Source organism: Triturus cristatus, chromosome 1_2 (assembly GCF_964204655.1).
Source record: "Triturus cristatus chromosome 1_2, aTriCri1.1, whole genome shotgun sequence".
Taxonomy (NCBI): domain Eukaryota; kingdom Metazoa; phylum Chordata; class Amphibia; order Caudata; family Salamandridae; genus Triturus; species Triturus cristatus.
In genome coordinates, this window is record NC_140580.1 from 131,226,667 (window position 1) to 131,248,698 (window position 22,032).

At 46.3% G+C, this 22,032-nt stretch overlaps 2 long non-coding RNA genes across 2 annotated transcripts; one reads left to right on the top strand and one right to left on the bottom strand.

Annotated features, from left to right (window-relative positions):
* The first annotated feature begins 258 nt into the window (after positions 1 to 258).
* Positions 259 to 2,777, top strand: LOC146866952 (uncharacterized). Its single transcript, XR_014966013.1, has 3 exons — positions 259 to 1,209; positions 1,507 to 1,741; positions 1,787 to 2,777. It is a non-coding gene; the product is annotated as an uncharacterized LOC146866952 (long non-coding RNA).
* Positions 2,778 to 3,371: 594 nt separating this feature from the next.
* Positions 3,372 to 16,728, bottom strand: LOC146866953 (uncharacterized). Its single transcript, XR_014966015.1, has 4 exons — positions 16,512 to 16,728; positions 15,720 to 15,822; positions 12,135 to 12,197; positions 3,372 to 3,574 (listed from the first exon to the last, which is right to left on the bottom strand). It is a non-coding gene; the product is annotated as an uncharacterized LOC146866953 (long non-coding RNA).
* Positions 16,729 to 22,032: the final 5,304 nt, after the last annotated feature.

Here is a 22,032-nt window from a genome sequence, read left to right on the forward strand (position 1 = left end):
CACTGTACTGCAAGGCGCATTGTATAACACTCAGTGCAGGATGTATTTTACCCCTTCTTATTGTAAACGGACATGCTATCTCACGCAGAGCCTCTACACCTTAATTTAATTATTTGGAACGCTAGGGGTCTTCGTGATCCCCGGAAACGCAGGCAAATACTCACATATCTGGACAGACATCAGGTACATACCCCGGTTCTTAGTAAACACAGAGGTCATCTCGGGTCTAAGAAGGTAGTGAACACAAAAGACCAAGGCAGGTGAATTGAATCCCCACAGGGATAATCCCGAAAGAGGACTGGAGCCCTCACTCACCAAGAGGTGACATGCTTCATCATCGGGTTCGTTCCTCCAGTGGAAACACCTAGTTCCAAAGGGGGCTACAACCCCCTCACTAAGAGGGAGGAGTCCAGGGATTTTGTTCAGCGAGGATGAGGCTGTATGTACAAGGAGTAGTGTTCCTTATACTGTGAGTGAGGTAAAAGAGAGCAGTGCTAGAGAATCAGTGGTGAGAAAACTAGTGGTGAAGTTAAAACTGGCTAGTGAATACCAAAAAAGACTTTACTGTGTAGGTTTCACTGTCAGGATTAAAAAAGTGCATAAGGTAGAGTAGTGTAGATTCGACACTACTCTTCGCAATAGGTCGAAATGTTTCAGCCCTTGGGATCTATACAAGGATCTGGGCTTTCTACAGGACCGGGTAAAAGATAAAGCTACTGCTGTGGTGTGCTCAAATTGAACAAAATAATAGTAATAATACTACACCGATGATCCAGGTGTTCAGTATTTATTGGGTCCATCTGAGGGAGATAAAAAAACAACAACTCCCCTGGTCAAAAAGGGTCACTACATATATTCAGTTCTAGTAATGCAGGTAATACATTTATAAAACATAAAAAATGCTAACCCCAAAAGTATGGGTCCTGCACTTACCCAAATAGTTTGGATGACACCCTCACCTCAACCTGGATACAACTCAGGGAAGGGGGCCCGCTCTATAATAAACAAAATGTGTGATGTCAGAGTGTACAGGCAGATCTCTGATCATATGGTTTACTATGAACACAACCACCCACCTAGTCACAACTACAGGATGGCATAAAAAGAAGAACTCAGGACAGGATTCAGTCATTTTAAAATTTGAAGAAAAGGAAAAAAAATTATAAATAATAATTATTTTGGTAAACAAATAGAGAAACTGTTAGCTCTGTTAACCCTTTCGCCGCGGCGGGAATTCCGCCGCGGCGCTGGGGGGTGCGGGGGGGCAGCGCGGTGGCGCTGTGCTCATGACGGAGCCGCTCCGTCATGAGCCACGGTTGAGCTGTGCTCATGACGGAACGGTTCCGTCATGACTCCGCCCATTTGCGTTGTCCCCCCACACAGGCGGGGAAACAGCGCCGCGTAGGCGGAGCGGCCGCCAACGGCCGTGACATGACGGAACCGTTCCGTCATGAGCACACGGCAACCGTGGCTCATGACGGAGCGGCTCCGTCATGAGCAGGGAAGGGGTTAATGTAAGGAGAGAGTATCTAAATTCCAAGTGCAAAGCTTACCTGTCTGTCGGTACCCCGGGGTGGTCAATGAGTTGAGACCGGAGGTACCGAACGGCTGGCCAGCTCTGCGCTTATATAGTGAGTGGAAGACAGTGAATTGTTCCCACCTGTGTCAGTCAGGACTCTGAGGTGGCCAAGTATATCGTCTGGCTTAAAGAATGAGACCCTGTCATGACTGAGCATGCTCAGTAAAGGAGACACTTATTCATAGCGCGGTGAGTGGGCATGCTCAGTGAAGGAGACACTTATTCATAGCGCGATGAGTGAGCATGCTTAGTGAAGGACATACTTATTCAAAGCCTGAAGAAAAATACTCAAAATTAAAATAAATTAAATTAAATTAAATAGAATGAAATTAAATGGCAATGATGGAGTAAGGCATTGCTTAAAGAGAGGGGGATAGTTCCACAGTGTGAACGATCAAAGAAACGATCAAAAAAATTCTGCTGTAGTGTTGCGCATGTGCAGTGTCAAAGACACTAATCATAGCCCAAGAAGCAGATTAACAATAGAATCATCTCCAAAAGATGTTATATTAAGCACAACCTTGTGTAAATTTGAGGAATGATTGAGTGGTGCGCCTCAGAGTAGGGTGCGGATACAAAGCATTGGTAGAGGAGAATCAACCACTGGAAATCATGTGTGCTGTATCTTATGTTGTGATGTAACAGATCAGTAGTAGGATACATCTACAATAGAAGCCAGGGTATGTCATCATTCAGTCCATTGGCATCAGTACGTAGTTTGTGTACCCATCGTTGTTCTCTGATCAGTAAGAATTGATGAATGTCACTGATATGAGGGGGAATAGTTGGTTTCTCTAGTACCACCCAACTAATGTCATTCTCAGTGTGTCCTTGTGTAATGAAGTGATTGGTCATCTTAGTTGAACTTTTCTTGCATCTCACATTGCTTTTATGTTCCAGAATTCTTGTCTTCACCTTTCTCGTTGTCATGCCTATGTACCGCATCAGGCAAGGGCATGTGATCATGTAGATCAGTTTGTCACTATTGCAATTAGTGTGTTTCATGAGAGATCATGGTCTGTTGGTGCCTATGTCAATTTCTGTAGTCTGTTTTGTTTGTGGGCACGCGGCACAAGAACCACATGGGAAATGCCCTTTAACTGCAGGCAGGCCCCATAAGGACAACTGGTTCTGTGTCTGTTTGGGCAGGGGTCTGGTGTGCACCAGCATGTCTTTTATGTTCCCCATACGTTTGAAAAATAGTGGCAGTGATGTGGGTCCGATGTTCAAGATGCGCCAGTGTTTGAGGATGGTTTTCTTGATTTGGTTGGAGAAACCACAGAATGTGTTTACACATGTCAAGCGCTGTTGTGTTTCTCTAGGTGGTGCTACCTCAATAAGAGCTTCTCTGTGATTGTTGAGTGCTCTCTTCCTGCATTTGCGTATGATGCTGTGGGGATATTGCCTGTCTTTCAGTTGTGTGGACAGTGATCTAGCGTGTTCTTCATATTTCTCCACACTAGAGCAGTTGCGCCTCACACGTAAGAATTGTCCAGAGGGCAGATTATCCCGAAGGGCTTTGGGATGAAAGCTGTGGTAGGACAATAGTGAGTTCCTTGCCATGACTTGCGGTACAGTTCAGTAGACAAAATCCCATTATCAGGATAGATTGTCACATCTAGGAATGGAAGACTGGTGTGTGAGAACTCATAGGTAAAGCGCAGAAATTCATTTCTTGTATTCAGCCAGCTATGAAAATTGCGATTCTCCTATTAACATGACTAGAGAATCTGGATTTCATTAAAGACACGGAGGCTATCATTATGCATTAATCCTTTTAATGCGTCACAGACAGCCGCACTACATCACAAAGAAAGGAAACAGTTCTAGAATGTAGTGCCCAGGATACAAATGGCATGAGACAGAAACAGACTGCCTCTTTTAAATGCAAATAACAGAAAATAAGTTCAGAAGAGTGGTCCAACTTGGTCTTGAAATTGAAGGTAACAACGAGTCCGAAAGGAGGCTGGAGGATAGATGATTATGAAGAAATATCTGAAAGAAAAGAGAGATCGGATGTAGAAAGGGTAAAATAGTACGAAAGACACAATTGATAAGCAAAAGCTAAACATCAACAAGAGAACATGGTTTCAGAACATCATGAAAGAACATAGCTTAAAATACATAGTTCAACAAAATACCAACCAAGGGAGTGGAGCAGAAGGGAGGGATAATGATAGCCTCCGTGTCTTTAATGAAATCCAGATTCTCTAGTCATGTTAATAGGAGAATCGCAATTTCATTACAAGACCGGAGGATACATTATGCATGTTGGTAGCCATGAAGTACTACATCCGATATGTGTTCGATAGGTTTACAGTAGTGGTGAGCGAAGGTTGAGGCATTAGACCAGTCTGCTGCTTTAAGAATATCATCCAACTTACCTCCGGACCAGAAGGATTTGCTTGCCATAGCACCTCTGAGAGAATGAGCTTGGAACTTAGAAAGATCAATTCCAGCTAGATTCATTACACATTTGACCCATCTAGAGATGGAGGAGGAGGCAACTGGTTTAAAGGGTTTAACAAAAGAGATAAGGAGTTGATTGGCATCTGGAGGACGAAGGTCTTTCGTTCTCAAGTCATATTCTCTCATACAGTCTAAGACGCACAATTTCTTGCAAAGGTCAAAACGAGGATAGAAAATGGAATCTGACATGGTCTTAGTTCTTCTAAATATGTCAAATTTAACACCACACATATCGTAAGATCTATGAGAAATATCCAGAGATTTAACATCTGAAACTCTACGACAAGAGATTAAACATAAGAGAGTAGCGAGTTTAAAAGAAAGGTATTTCCTGTTAAGGTATGCGTTATCTGGCCAGGAACAGAAAAGGTCTAAGATAGCTTTAACATCCCACATGGAATTGTATTTAGGTCTGGGAGGTCTTTTAAGTCTTATGCTTTTCATTACCCAACAAATAATATTGTTCTTACCTACCGTTTTACCATTGACCAGAGAGTGTCCTACAGAAATTGCGGATCTATAACAATTAATAGATCTATAAGATAAACCCCTGTCGAATTGTTCTACTAGGAAGTTAACTATATTGACGATAGGAGCCTCCAAGGGATCCAAGTCCCTCTCCATGCACCAACAAACCCATTTTTTCCAAATGTTGTTGTATCTATAATGAGTTCCGGGTGCCCAAGATTCTCCGAGGAGGGACAGAGCTGATGACGAAAGGCCAGACAGTTCGTTGGATTGCCTGACACTTTCCAAGCAAGAAGGTTCAAATTCCCTGAAGAGATTAGGTGGTGATCTTCTCCGTCTGCGTTGGTGACCAGACCCTTCTCCGCTGGAATGAGGAAGGGGATGTCGCAAGAAAGTTCGAGTGTGGTGGGGAACCAGGGCTGAGAGAGCCAAAATGGGGTTATCAGGATCAAGCGACATTGGTCTATTTTGACCTTCTGTAGGACTCTTTGAATCATTGCAAAGGGAGGGAATGCGTAAGCTCGGAGGCTTGACCAGGGTTGAAGAAAGGCATTCACCACTAGGGCTCCCGGGTCTGGCATCCAACTGAAATATTTCGGGAGTTGGAAAGTTAATCTGCTTGCAAATAAATCCACATCTAGTGGACCCCAAAAGAGAGAAAGGGTGTTGAAAATGTTCACATTGAGCTTCCAATCTGAACGATCTGAGAGGAATCTTGAGTTCCAATCTGCAGCAAGATTCGACTTCCCTGGCAGATATTCCGCCTTCAGGGAAATCTTGTGTTCTAGACAGAACATCCAAAGTTTCTTCGTTAAGGCGGATAAATCTGCAGATTTGGTTCCGCCAAGGCGGTTGATATAGGATACTGCAGAGACGTTGTCCATCTTGAGGAGGACAGATCTGCCTTGAAGAGAGTGTTTGAAGCTCATTAGAGCATATAATCCAGCTGTCAGTTCCAAGAAATGTATGTGGTGGGAGGATTCCGAAGAGGACCATGCGCCACCGGTGTTCTGATCGAGGAAACGAGCGCCCCAACCATGGAGGCCTGCATCCGATTCCAAGACAAATTCCGGGACAGAACCGAAAATTGCTTTGCCATTCCACGCGTCCAGGTTCTCTAGCCACCAAGAGAGTTCTAATCTCCCTTCTTGGTCGAGAGTCACAGAATCCTCGTACCAGAGACCAGAATTCAGAGCTTTCCTCTTTATTCTCTGAAGGGCACGGTAGTTCAGAGGCCCAGGAAAGATAGCTTGAATGCTGGAAGAGAGGAGACCAAGAAGACGGGCTAACTCTCGAAGAGTTAAAGAATCTTTTCTTAGGACATACCTGATTTCTTTGCGGATCTTGGCGATCTTCTTGGGAGGGAGAAGGAGGAGACAGTTCGAGGTATCTACGGTGAAGCCGAGAAATTCGAGGGATTTTGAAGGTGTAAGGATGGATTTCTCTCTGTTTATAATGAAGCCGAGGCTTTCGATAAGGTGGATGGAGGTAACAAGATCTTTCTGAATTTGGGAGAAGACTTGAGACATAATAAGAATGTCGTCTAGGTAAATAATGAGCCGGATACCCCTCTCTCTTAGAATAGAGACAATAGTCCTCATTATTTTGGTAAAGCACCAGGGTATGGAAGAGAGACCGAAAGGGAGAGCTTTGAACTGGTATAGACGCTCCTTCCAAGTAAACTGAAGGAAGGGCTGGTGTTCTACTGCCATCGGAATCGTAAAGTAGGCGTCCTTGAGGTCTAGCTTGACCAACCAGTCTCCTTTCAAGAGAAGGTCCCTTAGAAGATGAATACCCTCCATCTTGAAGTGTCTGTAAACTAAATATTTGTTCACCTCTCGAAGATTTATAACTGGTCTCCAACCCTTGTCTTTTTTCTGAACTAAGAAAAGGGTACTGATAAATGTTTTGATGACCAAGGTACCTCTATGATAGCTCCCTTTTTTAGCATTGAAGAGATTTCCTCTTCGACGATCTTCTGGTGATCGACAGAAAGGATTAGAGGATTCGGGGAATGACGTTGAAAGGGAATTTCTAAAAAATCTATTTTGAAACCCTGGACGGTCTCTAGAACCCAAGGGTCTTGAGTTAGGGACTCCCAAACGTGATAAAAGAGTTTTAGCCTGCCCCCTACTTGGGAAGAAGGAAAAAGAGGAGGAAGACTTACTTGCAGTATTTGAGATGTTTTGATTTCCGCGGGATCTGTAGCCTCTATTACGAGGTCTTCCCCTGGCTCGGCGGGTGAAGAATTGTTGGTTTGAAGGGTAGAAGCCTCTGCCAGAACCTCTGAATGAGGAAAAGGGCCGCTGTGAATTGCGGCCGAAAGAACGGCCCCTTCTTCCGGCCTGACCAAAAAGGCTTGTGTTGAAAACACGTTTCATATTAGATTGAGCCCTGTCGAGGGCGGTAAAGGTGGCAACGTATTTGCCGATGGACTTGATCATGTCCTCCCCGAAGAGAAGACCTTTAGGGTTTTCTGAAGGTTCTTTTTCTGCCAGATCGCTGAGTTTAGGATTAATCTTGGACAGAATAGTTCTCCTCCTTTCGATATTCAGGCTCGAGTTGGCGTTGCCAAGGAGGACGATAGCTCTCTGGCTCCAACCTCGGATAAGATTGGTATCAAGAGGCGTATTAGAAATATGAGATTCCTCTGCAAGATCCAAGATCTTATGGGTAAGGGGCCCGAGTACGTCAAGGAGGTGGTCTTGGCAGCTCTTGAGAGCTCTCTCCAGACCCTTTCTAGGGTCTTTCCCTAATTTAAATAAAAATGTGATTAGGTCGGGGTCGAGGTTGGGGGTTTGGGAGACCTTATCATGGATGGTGGGTCTCGGGCACTCAGATTTGAGGGTATTCCTGGTTTCCCTTTCCAGGGAGTTCCTCAGCCATCTCCTAATGAACTTAGAGACGTGTTCTTGGGGAAACCACTTAGAGCTGTTAGGGTGAGAAATTGTTAGGGGGGAGAACATTTCCTCTCCTAAGGGATTTAAGATGATATTATCAGAAGAGGAAGGTGATTCTCCTTCGCCAGGGTTGAGATCTAGGTCTTGGTTAGGGACGTCAAGGTCTAAGACGAATTCGTCGTAGGGGTTATTGAAATCTTCTTCCTCTGAATCAGAGTTTGCAACATCCTTCCCGTCATAACGGGATGTACCGCGAGGGGTACCAGTCAATGTTGTACCGCTAAGGGCACCAATCAGGTTTAAGCCGCGAGCGGCGATGTTCTCATTTGAGGCGCTGGGGCCTCCCAGGGAGTTAAGACCAGGAGGGTCAGCTGAGGTACTGCGACCTCTTAAAGTAAAGTCATAAGGATGTGCACAGTGTTTGAGTTTTTTATTCTTTTTCCCATGACTTGTAAGGTCGAGGGTAGGGTCATCATGACCAGAGGGTAGAGGCCTTTAAGAAGAGAGAACTTCTTTGAAGGTTGATAACATGCAGGAGCGCATTTCCTTCTGTAAAAAAATGTTTGAATGAGTCATTGTCATGGAGGGGTGAGCTAGCAGTAGCATCATCCGAGTCAAGATCTGACATACTTGAATTGTATGTTAAAATAGAGCAGTTTATTGTTAGGCTCTCTCCCTTTTATTCCCCCTTTTTTTTTTTTTTTTGAGTGGCAAAGGAAAGTATTAGGTTCTCTCCCCCTTTTTTTTTTTTTTTTAAAGTCCGGGAAAAACGATTTAGGTGGTAATTAATTGGATAATTTCGATAGATCTGCTAAATCCTTTGAAAGATGGGCCTGAAGGGTTATCGTTTGTTTGAATAAAGCAACAAATCCGTTGAGGCGCGATCCGTGGCAGCAACAGCTGATCGAAGCTCTCGGGCGAGATCAGCTGTTGCCAGGGACGCGTCATGGTTAGAGGAAGGAACACGGGGAAAGGGACCGCAAACGTGCACCGTTTCCAAGGTGCATTCCTCGAAAATATGACGCGCTCGCTCCGATTGATGCGAGCGCGTCAGTAAGCCCAAAACAAGAGGAGGATCGAGGAAATTAGACTAGGTAAGCCCAAAAACAGGGTACTAATGTCAAAATAGTGTGTTGAAATGAAGTGGCGGTTAGATTACGATGCCCTTGAAAATTGGTGAAAATACGCGAAATTAAAGGAGGATCGACAACCTTAATAGGAGGTCGATCGGTATTAAGGGGAAGGGGGGGGGGGGGGGGTTGAGCCCAGGATCGTTATCGGTGCGAGTGAAACGCTACAGGGAAAGGCGAAGGTTAGAAAATGTACCTTTAGGAATAAGAAAACCAGTCAGGGTAGTTAGAGTCATGAAGAAGACGGAAACTAAAGTAGTTATTAACAGTAAATCCCCTTTAAAGATATTAAATGAATAACAATAAGCAATACAGCAAGAGGTAGAGTAAATGTTACTTATCTGCCTGTGAGCCGCATTTAAAAGAGGCAGTCTGTTTCTGTCTCATGCCATTTGTATCCTGGGCACTACATTCTAGAACTGTTTCCTTTCTTTGTGATGTAGTGCGGCTGTCTGTGACGCATTAAAAGGATTAATGCATAATGTAGCCTCTGGTCTTGTAATGAAATCCACGACGGTCTTGGGTGTCCCTCGCCAGACCACAAAAATATCGTCGATGTACCTCTTCCATACTATTATGTGATTAGTCGGATGAAGCTTTTCAGTTTGTTCGAACCGGTGTACATAGAGGTTCGCCAGGCTAGGGGCTAAAACACTGCCCATAGATGTACCTGATGTTTGTAGGAACAACCCATCTTCGAATTTGAAGAAATTCTCCTTCATTGCAATAGTTGCACAAGACATGATAAAATCCAACGGAGTGATGGAGTCTAGGTGTTCGGCTTCTAGCAGAGACCTGATGGTAGCCAGTGTCTCCTCTTGAGGGATGCACGTGTATAGCGACTCTACATCAAAAGACACCAAGAGTTCTTCTTCTTCTTGGTTGAACGGCATATCATGTAGTAGGCGTAGTAGATCCTTAGTGTCTTGCACAAATGTTGGCATCTTCTGTACGATAGGTTTGAGAAACACATCAACAAAGGTGGATAGGGGTTCAAGTAGGGAGCCTATCCCGGAGATAATGGGTCTACCGGGTGGCGGTATTCTTCCTTTGTGTATTTTGGGTAACACGTAAAAGTACGGTGTAACCGGATGTACTGTAACCAGGTAGGTGGCCTCATGGTTGGTTATCCATCCAGCTTCCTTGGCTTCGTTGACAAGGTCCTTGATGGTGGTAGTGAGCCTTTTCGTGGGATCCATCTTGAGGGGACGGTAATATTGTCTGTCTTCAAGCTGGCGTATGCATTCTCTTCTATAGACTTCAGTGTCAAGGATGACAGTTGCTCCACCTTTGTCTGCGGGTTTGATAACGATGTAATCCTCTTTGGCTAATGTCTGTAAAGCCATCCGTTCTGCTCTGGGGAGGTTCTGAAATTGTCTCGTGTTGGTATTCATGATGGTTTCTGTGTCATGTAGGACCGCTTTCTCAAAAGCGATAATCTCCGGTGGAGTCATCTGGTTAGATGGATTAAAGGTGGACTTTGGTCTGAGCCCAGTGTTGGTGTTAGCGTCATCCCTTGGTTCAGGGTGGCCTTTGAAGAAGGCCTGTAGTCTAATTTTGCAGAAAAAACCTGCCAAATCTTGTCTTATAGTGAAAGGATCAGCCCTGGCAGTGGGAACAAAGCCCAATCCTTTCTCCAATGCCGAATATTCGATCTCAGTCAGCTCCCGTTGGCTGAGATTCACAACTATTGAGGATCACTGCTCATCCCTGGTCCCGTTGGTGTTTTCAGATTGCTCCGTGTCCTTGAGGCCGGTGGGGGTTCCAGTGAACATTGGCCTGTTGATTTCTTCTGCGTCCTTTCGATCGGTTTTGGCCTTGCCCTAAAAAAGGCTGGTTGGGCATTGTGTTATTGTATGGTTGGAAGGGGAACATGGGTTGTTGAAAAGGCGGTTGTTGGTAACCAAAGGGTCTCGGGGGCCACCATTGTAGGGGTGCCGGCCCGTAGAAAGCACCTCTGCCTCTCCTTGGACCTCTATTGCCTCCCTGATTGTCATAGATGGTCGTATCGGAATCAGATGAACCATCTTCACTGGCAGAGGTTGAGTAATTAGAGCCATAGCGTTTGCCTCTTTGGTTAAACTGTGGAGGTTTGTAGGACTCGCTGGTGTAGGGTAAACCCTCTCAAGAGAGAATTTGGCCAAGTCTTTCTTAAATTTGGTGATCTTGCTAGTTAAGACTGCATCTCTGTAGTCTTTGTTAGTTTTGTCTGTTTCTTTGGCCTGCTTATTGTAGACCGTTGTGACTATAGCAGATTTGATTTGTGATTCAAGGATCTGAATTTCAACTAATATTGAGTCTGCTATTCTTTTGGCTGTAGTGATAATTAAGATAAGCCAATCCCTCGTGCAGCGCCAGGCAATGAGGGACCAGTCTTTCAGGAAAATCTTATCTTCAAGGAATAGTCTTGGGGCATTAGTTACAATCAGGCCCGTTGGTGCACAGTCTGCTCTCAAATATTCGGTCATGATTGCCCCATGAATGTAGGTGCTAGAGTGTGATCGTTTAAGGACTAGAAGTTTAGTCCATTCATCGTTCATAGTACTGCTAGTTGTAGGACCAGAATCTATTATGCTAGGTGTTGATAATATATCTGCAGCTATTGTCTCATCGAATGCTAAGCCCTGTCGTTCTGACATGTTGGTGTGTGTAGTGAGTTACTTTAATATGCCAATACTGGGAAGGACAGGAAGAATGTAGTGGAGCGGAAAAGGGGCTCGAAACAGTAGTGGAGCCTCAAATTAAAAGACCCGCGGCCGCACTAACGTATAAACAACAGGAATTAGGGGGGGTCAAAGGGAAAAAGTTTATAGACGAGCAAGATGAAGTTTCCCCATATACTAAGTAAACACAGAGGTCATCTCGGGTCTAAGAAGGTAGTGAACACAAAAGACCAAGGCAGGTGAATTGAATCCCCACAGGATTAATCCCGAAAGGGGACTGGAGCCCTCACTCACCAAGAGGTGACATGCTTCATCATCGCGTTCGTTCCTCCAGTGGAAAAAGCTAGTTCCAGAGGGGGCTACAACCCCCTCACTAAGAGGGAGGAGTCCAGGGATTTTATTCAGCGAGGATGAGGCTGTATGTACAAGGAGTAGTGTTCCTTATACTGTGAGTGAGGTAAAAGAGAGCAGTGCGAGAGAATCAGTGGTGAGAAAACTAGTGGTGAGAAAACTAGTGGTGAAGTTAAAACTGGCTAGTGAATACCAAAAAAGACTTTACTGTGTAGGTTTCACTGTCAGGATTTAAAAAGTGCATAAGGTAGAGTAGTGGAGATTCAACACTACTCTTAGAATAGGTCGACATGTTTCAGCCCTTGGGATCTATACAAGGATCTGGGCTTTCTTCAGGACCGGGTGAAAGATAAAGCTACTGCTGTGGTGTGCTCAAATTGAACAAAATAATAGTAATAATACTACACCGATGATCCAGGTGTTCAGTATTTATTGGGTCCATCTGAGGGAGATAAAAAACAACAACTCTCCTGGTCAGAAAGGGTCACTACATATATACAGTTCTAGTAATGCAGGTAATATATTTATAAAACATAAAAAATGCTAACCCCAAAAGTATGGGTCCTGCACTTACCCAAATAGTTTGGATGACACCCTCACCTCAACCTGGATACAACTCAGGGAAGGGAGCCCCGCTCTATAATAAACAAAATGTGTGATGTCAGAGTGTACAGACAGATCTCTGATCATATGGTTTACTATGAACACAACCACCCACCTAGTCACAATTCCAGTATGGCATAAAGAGAAGAACTCAGGACAGGATTCAGTCATTTTAAAATTTGAAAAACATACCCCGGTTCTCCAAGAAACCCACTTGGATCCAGCCCGCTCCCCTACATTCGCTAACAAATGGGCCATGACACTGTTTTTTTCCGCCTACTCCACTTACTCCAGAGGCGTAGTGATTTTGGTTAAACGGAACGTGCCTTTTGCTCTGGGGGGTATACAGCAGGATCACATGGGGCGCAGCTGTATACTTTGGGGCATGTTTTGAACCCAGTTGGTCACTATCGTCTGTAGTTACGGACCAAATATTGATGACCCTGATTTCTATACTACATTGTGGGGTCGCATATTACAGGTAGGATCTACTCATGTCATCTGGGGGGGGGGTGATTTCAATTCCGCCTTCAACCCGGCAGTCGATAGATCTAACCCATCCCCCACTCATCATACCAAAACGCAAGCAGTCATACAGGATATACTAGCGGCTCACGGGCTCACAGACGCTTGGCGCCATATCCACCCTGAACAAAGAGAAGGCACCCACTATACTGCCCTACACACTTCTTGGGCTCGCCTGGATTACTGGGTGGTCTCCTGGAGGGCTGCCTCCTGGCTCAGGCAAGCCTCACACCTAGCCAGGACCTACTCTGATCATTCACCGGTCCTTATAACGATCGCCCTGCCTAATTCTCAGTCCGCTCCTCGATCCTGGAAAATCGTGCCTGAGGCATTGGTAGACACGGTTTTTAGGGCGGAGATCGGGGAGGAAATCACCAATTTCTTTAAGGTCAACATTGATTCGGTTCCCTCGGTGGGTGTGGTCTGGGAGGCCTTTAAGGTCACAATTCGCGGGGTCTGCATGGCTAAAAGTTTTGGGGTTTTGTGAGATCTGCACCGCACTCTTCACCGGCTGGAGGGAGAACTCAAGCTCCTGGAGGCTGACCTTCGGCGGGTAAACTCGGGCCCAACTATCGCGACCTTTTGGGAAAAACTCACGGAATATAAAGAGACGGCTGACTCGGAGTCACGCTTTCGGGGGAAATACTACAATGCGCGTAGGTATGGTGAGGGAGAACGCCCTGGAAGACAGCTGGCACAAACTATTCGCCAACCTAAATTTGCTAATTACGTCCTTGAGGTTAAAGTCTCTGCTGGCGTGCGACACAGAGACAGCCAAGATATTCTACACACTTTTACTAAATTCTATACAGCCCTATATGACACCTGCCGAGAAGAACCTCCTGATTTTACCCCGTTCCTGCAGGATATCACCCTTGGCTGGCTTGGTGATGCACAGCGGGACTTCCTTGCTGCACCCTTTGAGAACAATGAACTACATGAGGCGATAATGCAGATAAAATCTGGCAAGGCCCCAGGATCGGATGGCCTCCCTATTGATTTCTACAAGGCGTATATTGTCCAACTACTCCCAATCCTCAAACTCGTTTTCAATGAGGAGCAAGAGCTCGGCTGTCTCCCCCCTTCCATGAGGTTGGCATTGATCTCGTCCCTCCTGAAGCCCGGTAAAGCAGCAGATTGCTGTGACTCTTACAGGCCCATGTCCTTACTTAACACGGATACAAAAATTCTCGCAGAAGTCCTAGCTAACCGCCTCAGCTTGTTAATGGACAAGTTAGTTCTTCCTGACCAGGCTGGCTTCATCCCGGGGTGGGCGAATCTTCACCCTCCGTATGGTAGACCCACAGATACCCTTGGCTGCTGTATTTCTTGACGCCACAAAGGCGTTCAATTCTGTCGAATGGGACTACCTTTTTGTAATCCCGCAAAACATGGGCATGCCGCGGGGATTTATACCTTGGGTGCGCCTGCTCTACACCAAACCCTAAGCTCAGGTCCTTGTCAATGACCACGCCCCCCATCCTTTCTCATCTCCCACGGAACCCGGCAGGGATGCCCGCTCTCCCCTCTCCTCTTCGCCCTTGAGGTCGAGCCACTCGCTTGCCAAGATTACACAATACCGCCAGGACAAAGCTCTCCGATGTCCCCTATGCCATATTCTGATCTCTCTCACACATTATGCACACTTCTGGTTCCACCCCCCAGATACATGCCTCACGTGGCCGCCGAACACTGGTTATCCGATCCCATCCCCTTAGAGGGTGCCATATTCACCGATACTGCACCGCGCGCTACTGACCCATCCCCAATCATCAGTACTGTGAAGGCATGGCAACACATTGTTGCCAGCACACAGGCCCCCATGCTATATTCACCCCGACTTCCCCTGGTGTATCACCCGAAAATGCCTGTCCTACAGGAAGGCGTGTTTAGGAAAACTCAAGTCAAATATGGCATTAAAACCTGGGGGGACCTCTACCTTCATGGTACATTCCGCACCTCGCAACAACTTTTCTCCACACAATCACCTTCCCCCATGAATATTTTTTGATATATCCGATTGCGCCAGGGACTTAAGGAACATACCCCCACTTTCCCTCCGGAACCCCCGGAAGTTACTCCTTTATGCCTTATATTAGATGAAGATGTGGAGCCCCATCTGGTTTCTTCCCTATACCACACTCTGTACACCACTCAGAGCATCATGCAGACTACTGCTAGGGACAAATGGTCAGTAGAATTGGAACTGGACATTACTGAGGGGCAGTGGACCTATTGCTGCAAGCAGACGGAACACAGCACGTCCAGTTGCCGCCTCCGTACCTTCCATTATAAATTTCTACACACGCACATATTATACACCTACTAGACTCCACCGCTTCAAATTGTGTGACAATGACAGATGCGACCGGTGTGGAATTGCAGGGGCGGACTTCCTTCACTTAGCCTGGGATTGCCCTGCTGTGCAGGAGTATTGGTCCCGTGTGCTTGCGGCCTTGGAACAAATTACCTCGCTACACCTTCCCTACCCCCCCTTTTTGCTCTCCTTGGATACACTGAGGCCCTAGCAGTAAAGCACCGGAAATTTGTCTCATTTAGCCTCCTCCTCGCCAAACCTAAATTCAAGGACTGGATCTAGGACATGGTATTCTGGCAGGACCAAATGTACACCTTTGCTGAACTGCTACCTCTCACTTCCCGCCCTTGAGACAATTGGGGACCCCTCACGGCATACCTACTGACACACCCTATTGAGGGATCCGAAAATACACAGACTGATGATGTGACATCTCCCTGAGCTCTCCATGTGGGTTATTTGCTTTTGCCATCTCACGACTGTTCGCTACCACTGTATGTCAAAATAGCCACCCTCATTATGCCACCTCTGATGTTTCATTTGTTCACAGATATATTGCTCAATGTATTCTTTTTAGCCTTTAATGCGAAAGCCACCATTTCGTTGTATCGCTTTTAACCTGTACACATGTCATGATACATTGCCTGTATTTATGTCTGCCTTTTTGTTTTGCTCTTGAAAATGCATAAATAAATAAAAAAAAAAAATTGTTACTTCATTCGTCCTTGGCCATTCTTCTCCTCCTCCATATGAACTGGTCTCCTTAGTTGTTACAGCGTTTCCTCTTGCAAAATTCCACCTTCTCATACCTTGATATCTAACTCAAACACAAAACCTTCTTTTACTAACTAATGAAGCTTTGTCCACACCTGCAGTGGAAACAGAATATGCAAGCAAAACACATTCTATATTGAAGGTTAAAAGCAAATCGAAGTTAGGCTTGAAACATTAACTTGTGTTTCAAGCTGTACTTGAGGCCTCTAAATTATGCCAATTTAAATAGTGCACAGAGTTACAAAATACATGCACGTTTCAAATACACAAAATAAATGCAGTTTCTAAATGAATGAATAAATGCTCATATAAATGTAAATGTTGTCATCCTCAAATACATTAGTGTTAATATTTTCTAGTTACAACATCTACACATTTTAATGCATTAGCTTCACATAAGACAGGGTTAGATGCATTTCTCTTTGAGTATTAATATATCAGCACAACAGAAACATTTACTAAATACATTTCTAAATACACGTTTTATAAACACTTTAAATGGAGTTGTTTAAATATGCAATACCCCATTTTCTCTTAGTTACGTTAACCACACCGAAAATATTCAGGTGCCACCTACACATGATTATAATGCACTCCTACGGTATCTCAGGATGAAATCAAAATTACTCTACTCCACTATCATTTTAAAACGGTATTTATTCATGTGTTTAATTTCCCTACTGCTTATTGACTGGTTGGACGGGGTTGCTCGACCCTGTGAGTCGCACTTACCTTCCTGCATCAGTCTTCTTTTCTTCTGGGCCTGCTGCTCTGTGAGCAGGATATGTTGAAATAGGCTGTCAAGGCTCATAGCTATTCCAACTCTTTTCGGAACACCTAACGAAAAAACACAACAGCAGTGTGAGGAACCCACAACAGGGACAAATAAGCGCAGAATAAAGAAAGCTCTGCCGTAAGCGTAAAGAGTCTCTGGAAGAAAACCCCCGCGAAGCAGTCTTTTAGTCTCAAACTTGACGGCGAGGCCTGTGTCATAGAAATGAAAAAAATACCCACTCCCTACTGTAGAATAAAAAAAAGAAAGACTTAGTCCTACTAGATACATACGAAGAAGAGTACGCCTCTTTTATAAACAGACCCTTTTCTATGCATAGGTCTTTGCTCTTGCAAAGGGAAAAACGTCTTCCTAAAGACTGACCTCTTTCAATCACGTGACTGTGTTCAAACACAGAATTCTCATAACGACAGTAATAGGAGTGTTTTGGGGTTCTGAAGGGCCAGGAGATTGCTCTTGAATAACCGTTTGTATAAAATTCATCTCTATTCTTTTTTATGGGGCGAGTCTGCCGCTAGTTGATTTAAAACTGGCGCGCAACAACCATTGGGCTACGGGGCTTTACCCCCACCTGTCAATTTCCAAGGGCTGGGCTGACTACGCCGGGGTTGCTGGCCAGGAAGACTGGATCCGACGATATTTACTGGTGAAAAAGGACTGATTTTATTCTTTCCTTTCTGACTCCGCGAGTTTGGCTTATTCAGCCCAATTGTTTTCACTCACAAAGAAAGCAACTTTGGCTACTTTACAGCGTACAGTGGAAAAACAGGCAGGAATGAAAGCGCTGTTATCACTTCCATTTAAAACAGAAACAACGCACACTAGCAACGCACCCGTTTGATCTGGGAGAATACCCTGAGGTGCTTTGTATAATGCGGAATACAAGTCATAAAAAGCCAGCAATATGTCAATTTGTGTGCGGACCGTAACTTCTGCGATATCGACCACTTCAGTTATGGGATCGGTAACCGAAGCCTGCCGTATAACACATGCGAAGGAGTCAGCTTAGCTTGTCACCTTCCCAGTGTACCCTAGCAGCATAGGCTGTAAAGTTGTAGCGTCTCAGGCTTTCAAGGAGCGCAACATACTAGGTTTTCGTGTCGGTCAATTGCGGGGTGAGCGTGAGTCACTATCTTCTTCTTTGCTAAGGTCCGCTAGAGGCTGCTCATCAGTTCCTACACTCTCCTATCTGTCAGACACAGGCTCCTCGCGCAACCACCTTAAAGGCTTCCCATTCCAGTGTCCAACTGGATGCAGTGTCATGGTTGTCGGAGGGAGAAGTACTGTCTGGTGCAGACTTCCTGCTCTTTCGAGAATACCGGGTCTTCAAGGCAATCACGTTGTAGCTTCCAGGTGGGTGTGGAGGGCAAGGGAGGTGCCCACTTGAGATCCATGAGGTGTGCGTCACGGGCAGAGATTATCCGACCTCGATAATCTGTGTGTTGTATAAGGGGTATGAGTGCTGTAGAGCAAAGAAAGAGGTTGAGTCGCACATGTAGGTTATGCGGAATGGAATGGAAGGAGTTGAGGTGGGAGGTGGGGTGTTAGGATCGCCATGCATCAGTAAGGGCCCTGTGGCGTGCCCAGTTTCGAAAACGAGCTGTCTGTGTGAGTGGGGGGAACAAGGTAGGGGAGGATGGGATCTGTCTTGGGTCAGGTCAAGCATGCAATTGTAATCTCCACCCAAGGCGTTGGATGAGCACGGTGAGGAGGGCATCCCAGAGTGTTCCCTGCTCAATGATGAGTGAAAAAACACTGCAGAGGAGAACTGGCAGTCCATCTAGACAACCCTCAATAAGGTCGTAGTGACCGTTGCTGTCCACTGTCCTACTGGTCTTTTGAAAAGTAACCCCAGGTTGAATTCATACCATGGCGCCCCACGCGTATGCTAAGTAGGTCGTGGCACAGAAAAGGCCTCCCAACAGTTGCACAAGTAGTCCAGCTCCCTGCCATGATGTGTGTCTCCTATAGGAAGACCACCTGTGCATGCTGACGCTTGATGTAGGAGTAGAAGGCATTGCGCTTCCTAGCAGTGTGCATACCACAGATGTTTAAAGTGTGAAACCGAATGTCAGTACTGGATGCCATGTTGGTGTAGATGTGATGTGAGCACAGGGTGCAGGGAAACATCCCTCCAAGTGCCTTCCCCTAACCGCAGGAACCATAGAAAGCCCACCCACCATGGTAGTGGGGTTGTAAAGGAGATGGTGAGAAAATAGGGTGACCAGATCATGCGACCCAAAAACCGGGACATTTCTCAAAAATAGAGGAAGGACTACAAATTTACATCAATAAAGTGGCAAAGAATGAAAGCCCTTATCCTCATAGAAACACAGAAGAGGCACTAAGAAAATAAATAATATGTAATTTTTAAAACCAACATCATACCTGTTAATTAAATTGCTTACTCATAACAGCTGCTTACTAGCCCTGCTTTGGAACACCTAAAAAAGTGCCTCTCACTGTTTTCGGTTTACCCTCTCAGAAAACCGGGACATGAGCCAATTTTACAGAAATTTGCCGGGACAACTGTTGGAAAACAGGGACAGTCCGGGCAAATCCGGGACGCCTAGTAACCCTATGAGAAAAGGAAACTAAAACAACTGGGGAAATGAGATCATCCCAATACTGGTAGCCTTCCTCAACCGGCGGTCCACCCAAACAGAGCATGGTGTTAATAACCTAGGGTATTGTGGGGGGGAAGGGTGTTCGTGTACTTAAAACAGAACAGCTTAGAAACCCTTTTGTGGCGAGAATAGGGGTTCGCCAGTGATGGCGAGAGGCCGCCAGGAACCAAGATGCATGTCCTGAGGAACCTGCATAGAACGCGTGCCCACGATGCAAGGCAGAGGTGCTGATCACCATGTTTGTAAGCCAGATGTTGTGACGAAGAGGACCAACGCAGGCCTAGCATATCGTTCGTCTGCTGTGTGTCATCTAAAACCAATTTGTAACAATTGACAGTCTAGTGAAGAAATCATCAGTTTAAGTTCTGATAAGAGAGTCTGTCATCCGCGGGGTCACCAGCGGGGGGTTTTGGAATTGTTTTAGGAGCTGTCAGAGTACAGAGTTTCTTCCTCCGAGGAGAATATGTAAGGGCCCCTTGGGTCTGTTGCAGCAGTGTTGGGGTCCACCTATGCGACTGCCTGTATGGCCTGCCGTCGCTCAGCGATGATTTGCTCCAGTTTGGGTGAGCTAACAGAAGAGACCAGGGACCGCTGTGTTTGTGCAGTTGCTCCACCGCCGAGTGTGCTGCCCGGGGTTGTCAACCGTCAGTCGAGCCCCATTGGTAGTAGCCTCCGGTAGTTGGAGGTCCACTCAGTCCCAGGCCTCTCTAGGATCTGTAAAGAAAACAGTGTTGCCGTTGTAGATAACCTTGAGATGGGCAGGGAATAGGAGTGAATACTGCACCTCCTGTTGCCGAAGGCACCGCTTTATGTCCAAAAAGAAGGTGTGCTGAAAATGCACAGCTCTGGTGTAGTCAGAAAACAGCATGGTGGTTTTGTTTTCCAATCTGAGGGAGCCCGCACATCTGGCCGCTCAAAGTGTGGCATTGCGATCTTTAACGTGCAGGAGCTCTGCCAATATGGGGCGAGGAAGGGACACCGGAGGTGGAGGACTGCCAGGATATGATATGCCCACTCTATAGAAGAGAATGGGGTGAGCTGTGAGACGGGGTGGAGGTTTTGAACCAGGTCTCCAAGTAGGTGAGTGGGTCCATCCCCTCAGTTTCCTCAGGGAGCCCCATGATGCAGCGTAGCCAGCGTCTTCTCCCTCTTTGCGACTTCATACGCAAGCATAAGGTGGTCGTCACTCAAGAAGTTAAGGTCTGTAGACAAGGCTCTGAATCTGGCCTCAATGGAAGCTCGAGGTTGTTCTATGGCTTCCAGCACCTTGTCCAACTTGTCTGATGCTGAGAGGGGGACGGCGTCGCCCGGCAACAGGGCGAAGGAGCCTGAGGATGAATTTGTGGGCATTGCCATGGGGGCAGTGGAGGCTGAATGGAGCTGGCCCATTTCTGGGAGCCCACTCCTGTGTGAGGTGTCATCGGCAAAGGAGATTGCCCCCCTATTCTGGAATGTGTGACGTCTCTGAAGGAGGAATACCATGTATGAATCTCCACTGACTGCAAGGATGACATCCTCACGATAAGGGTCCCAAGGGACTCTCTCTGGGCCTAACTAGATATCCACCCGGATTCTGTACAGTCAGTCACACTGGCCCTAGGTCTGGGAAGCGGCACCTCCAATGGTCAGCTGTGTGCATCTCAGTTGGCGTGCCGATGTAGATGAGGGGTTTCCCCCCACCATGTGGTTGATGTGTCGTAACCCACCATGTGTCTTTTCTGGCTTGGGCCGTTACTGGTAGTCACCACTGAGGAGCGGTAGGGGATGAGGGCCTCCAAGAATTATCCTCCAAATGGCTGTGCAGTGAGGCTGGGAGCGAGTAAGATCCAAAGACGATCCGGGGGCAGCTCAGTTCCCGCGGAGGGGCAAAGGCACAGGTCCGCAGCAGCACAAGGTATGGTCGGGTTATCAGGAAAGGAGGGCACTCACCTCCCGGTCTGCCCTGAGATCGGCGCCAAAGGTGTGGGCACACGGGGGATGAAGTGGCCACCGCCGGCCACTTCATCCCCCTGTGTGCCCAGACCTTTGGCGCCGATCTCAGGGCAGACGGGGAGGTGAGGTGTCAACTCCTGGTCAGGAGTTGTAGGACCTCTCCCGGTCCGTTCCTTAAGAGTGTTTAGGATGGTAAGCCTACCAGGATTCCGAGCAGCGCCGCCTTGTGGTTGAGAGGAGCGTGGTCAGTGAGCGTCTGTGCGTGGCCTGGCTCCCTGCACTGTGTGTGGACCCCCACCTAGTCTCGTCAGGTAGCACCAGATGTCAGAGAGCTCGCTGTAGGCCGGTCAAGTGCAGTTTCAGCAACGACTCGATCGAGTTAATGACGGTGAGTCGTGTGAGGCGGCTGGTCTGGAATTGTTCAGGCCGTCCCGAGGAGAGGAAGTCCAAAGAATGATATGTGATACACAAGCAGCACTGCAGTTAATGTGACGTCAAACATTGAAGTGCTGGATGGGCCGGGTATGCCCAGAAGTGGGTCCCTTGATCACTGTGCCACTGGATAGTTTCTGAGCTTTCCACTTGTATGGAGGTTTTGAATAAGCGTGAAAGGTTGCAGAGACGATCAATTGGAGTTGGGGTAAACAACAAAGGGGAGTGTAAAATGGAAGGTAGATATGTATTGGATAAATGCATTATAACAGATGAATTAATAGTGGTGAATGTTGATAAGAATGATACAGTGGGTGGTACATCTGAGGGTTTAGTCAAGGAGAAGATTAAGAGGAAGAGGAAGAAATAAAACACAAGAAACTCCCTTATACACGATAAAGGAAGCCATTGGGAGGTAATTTGTTTGCCTCAACTACAGAAAATATCTGGAAAGGGAACTGTAGACACA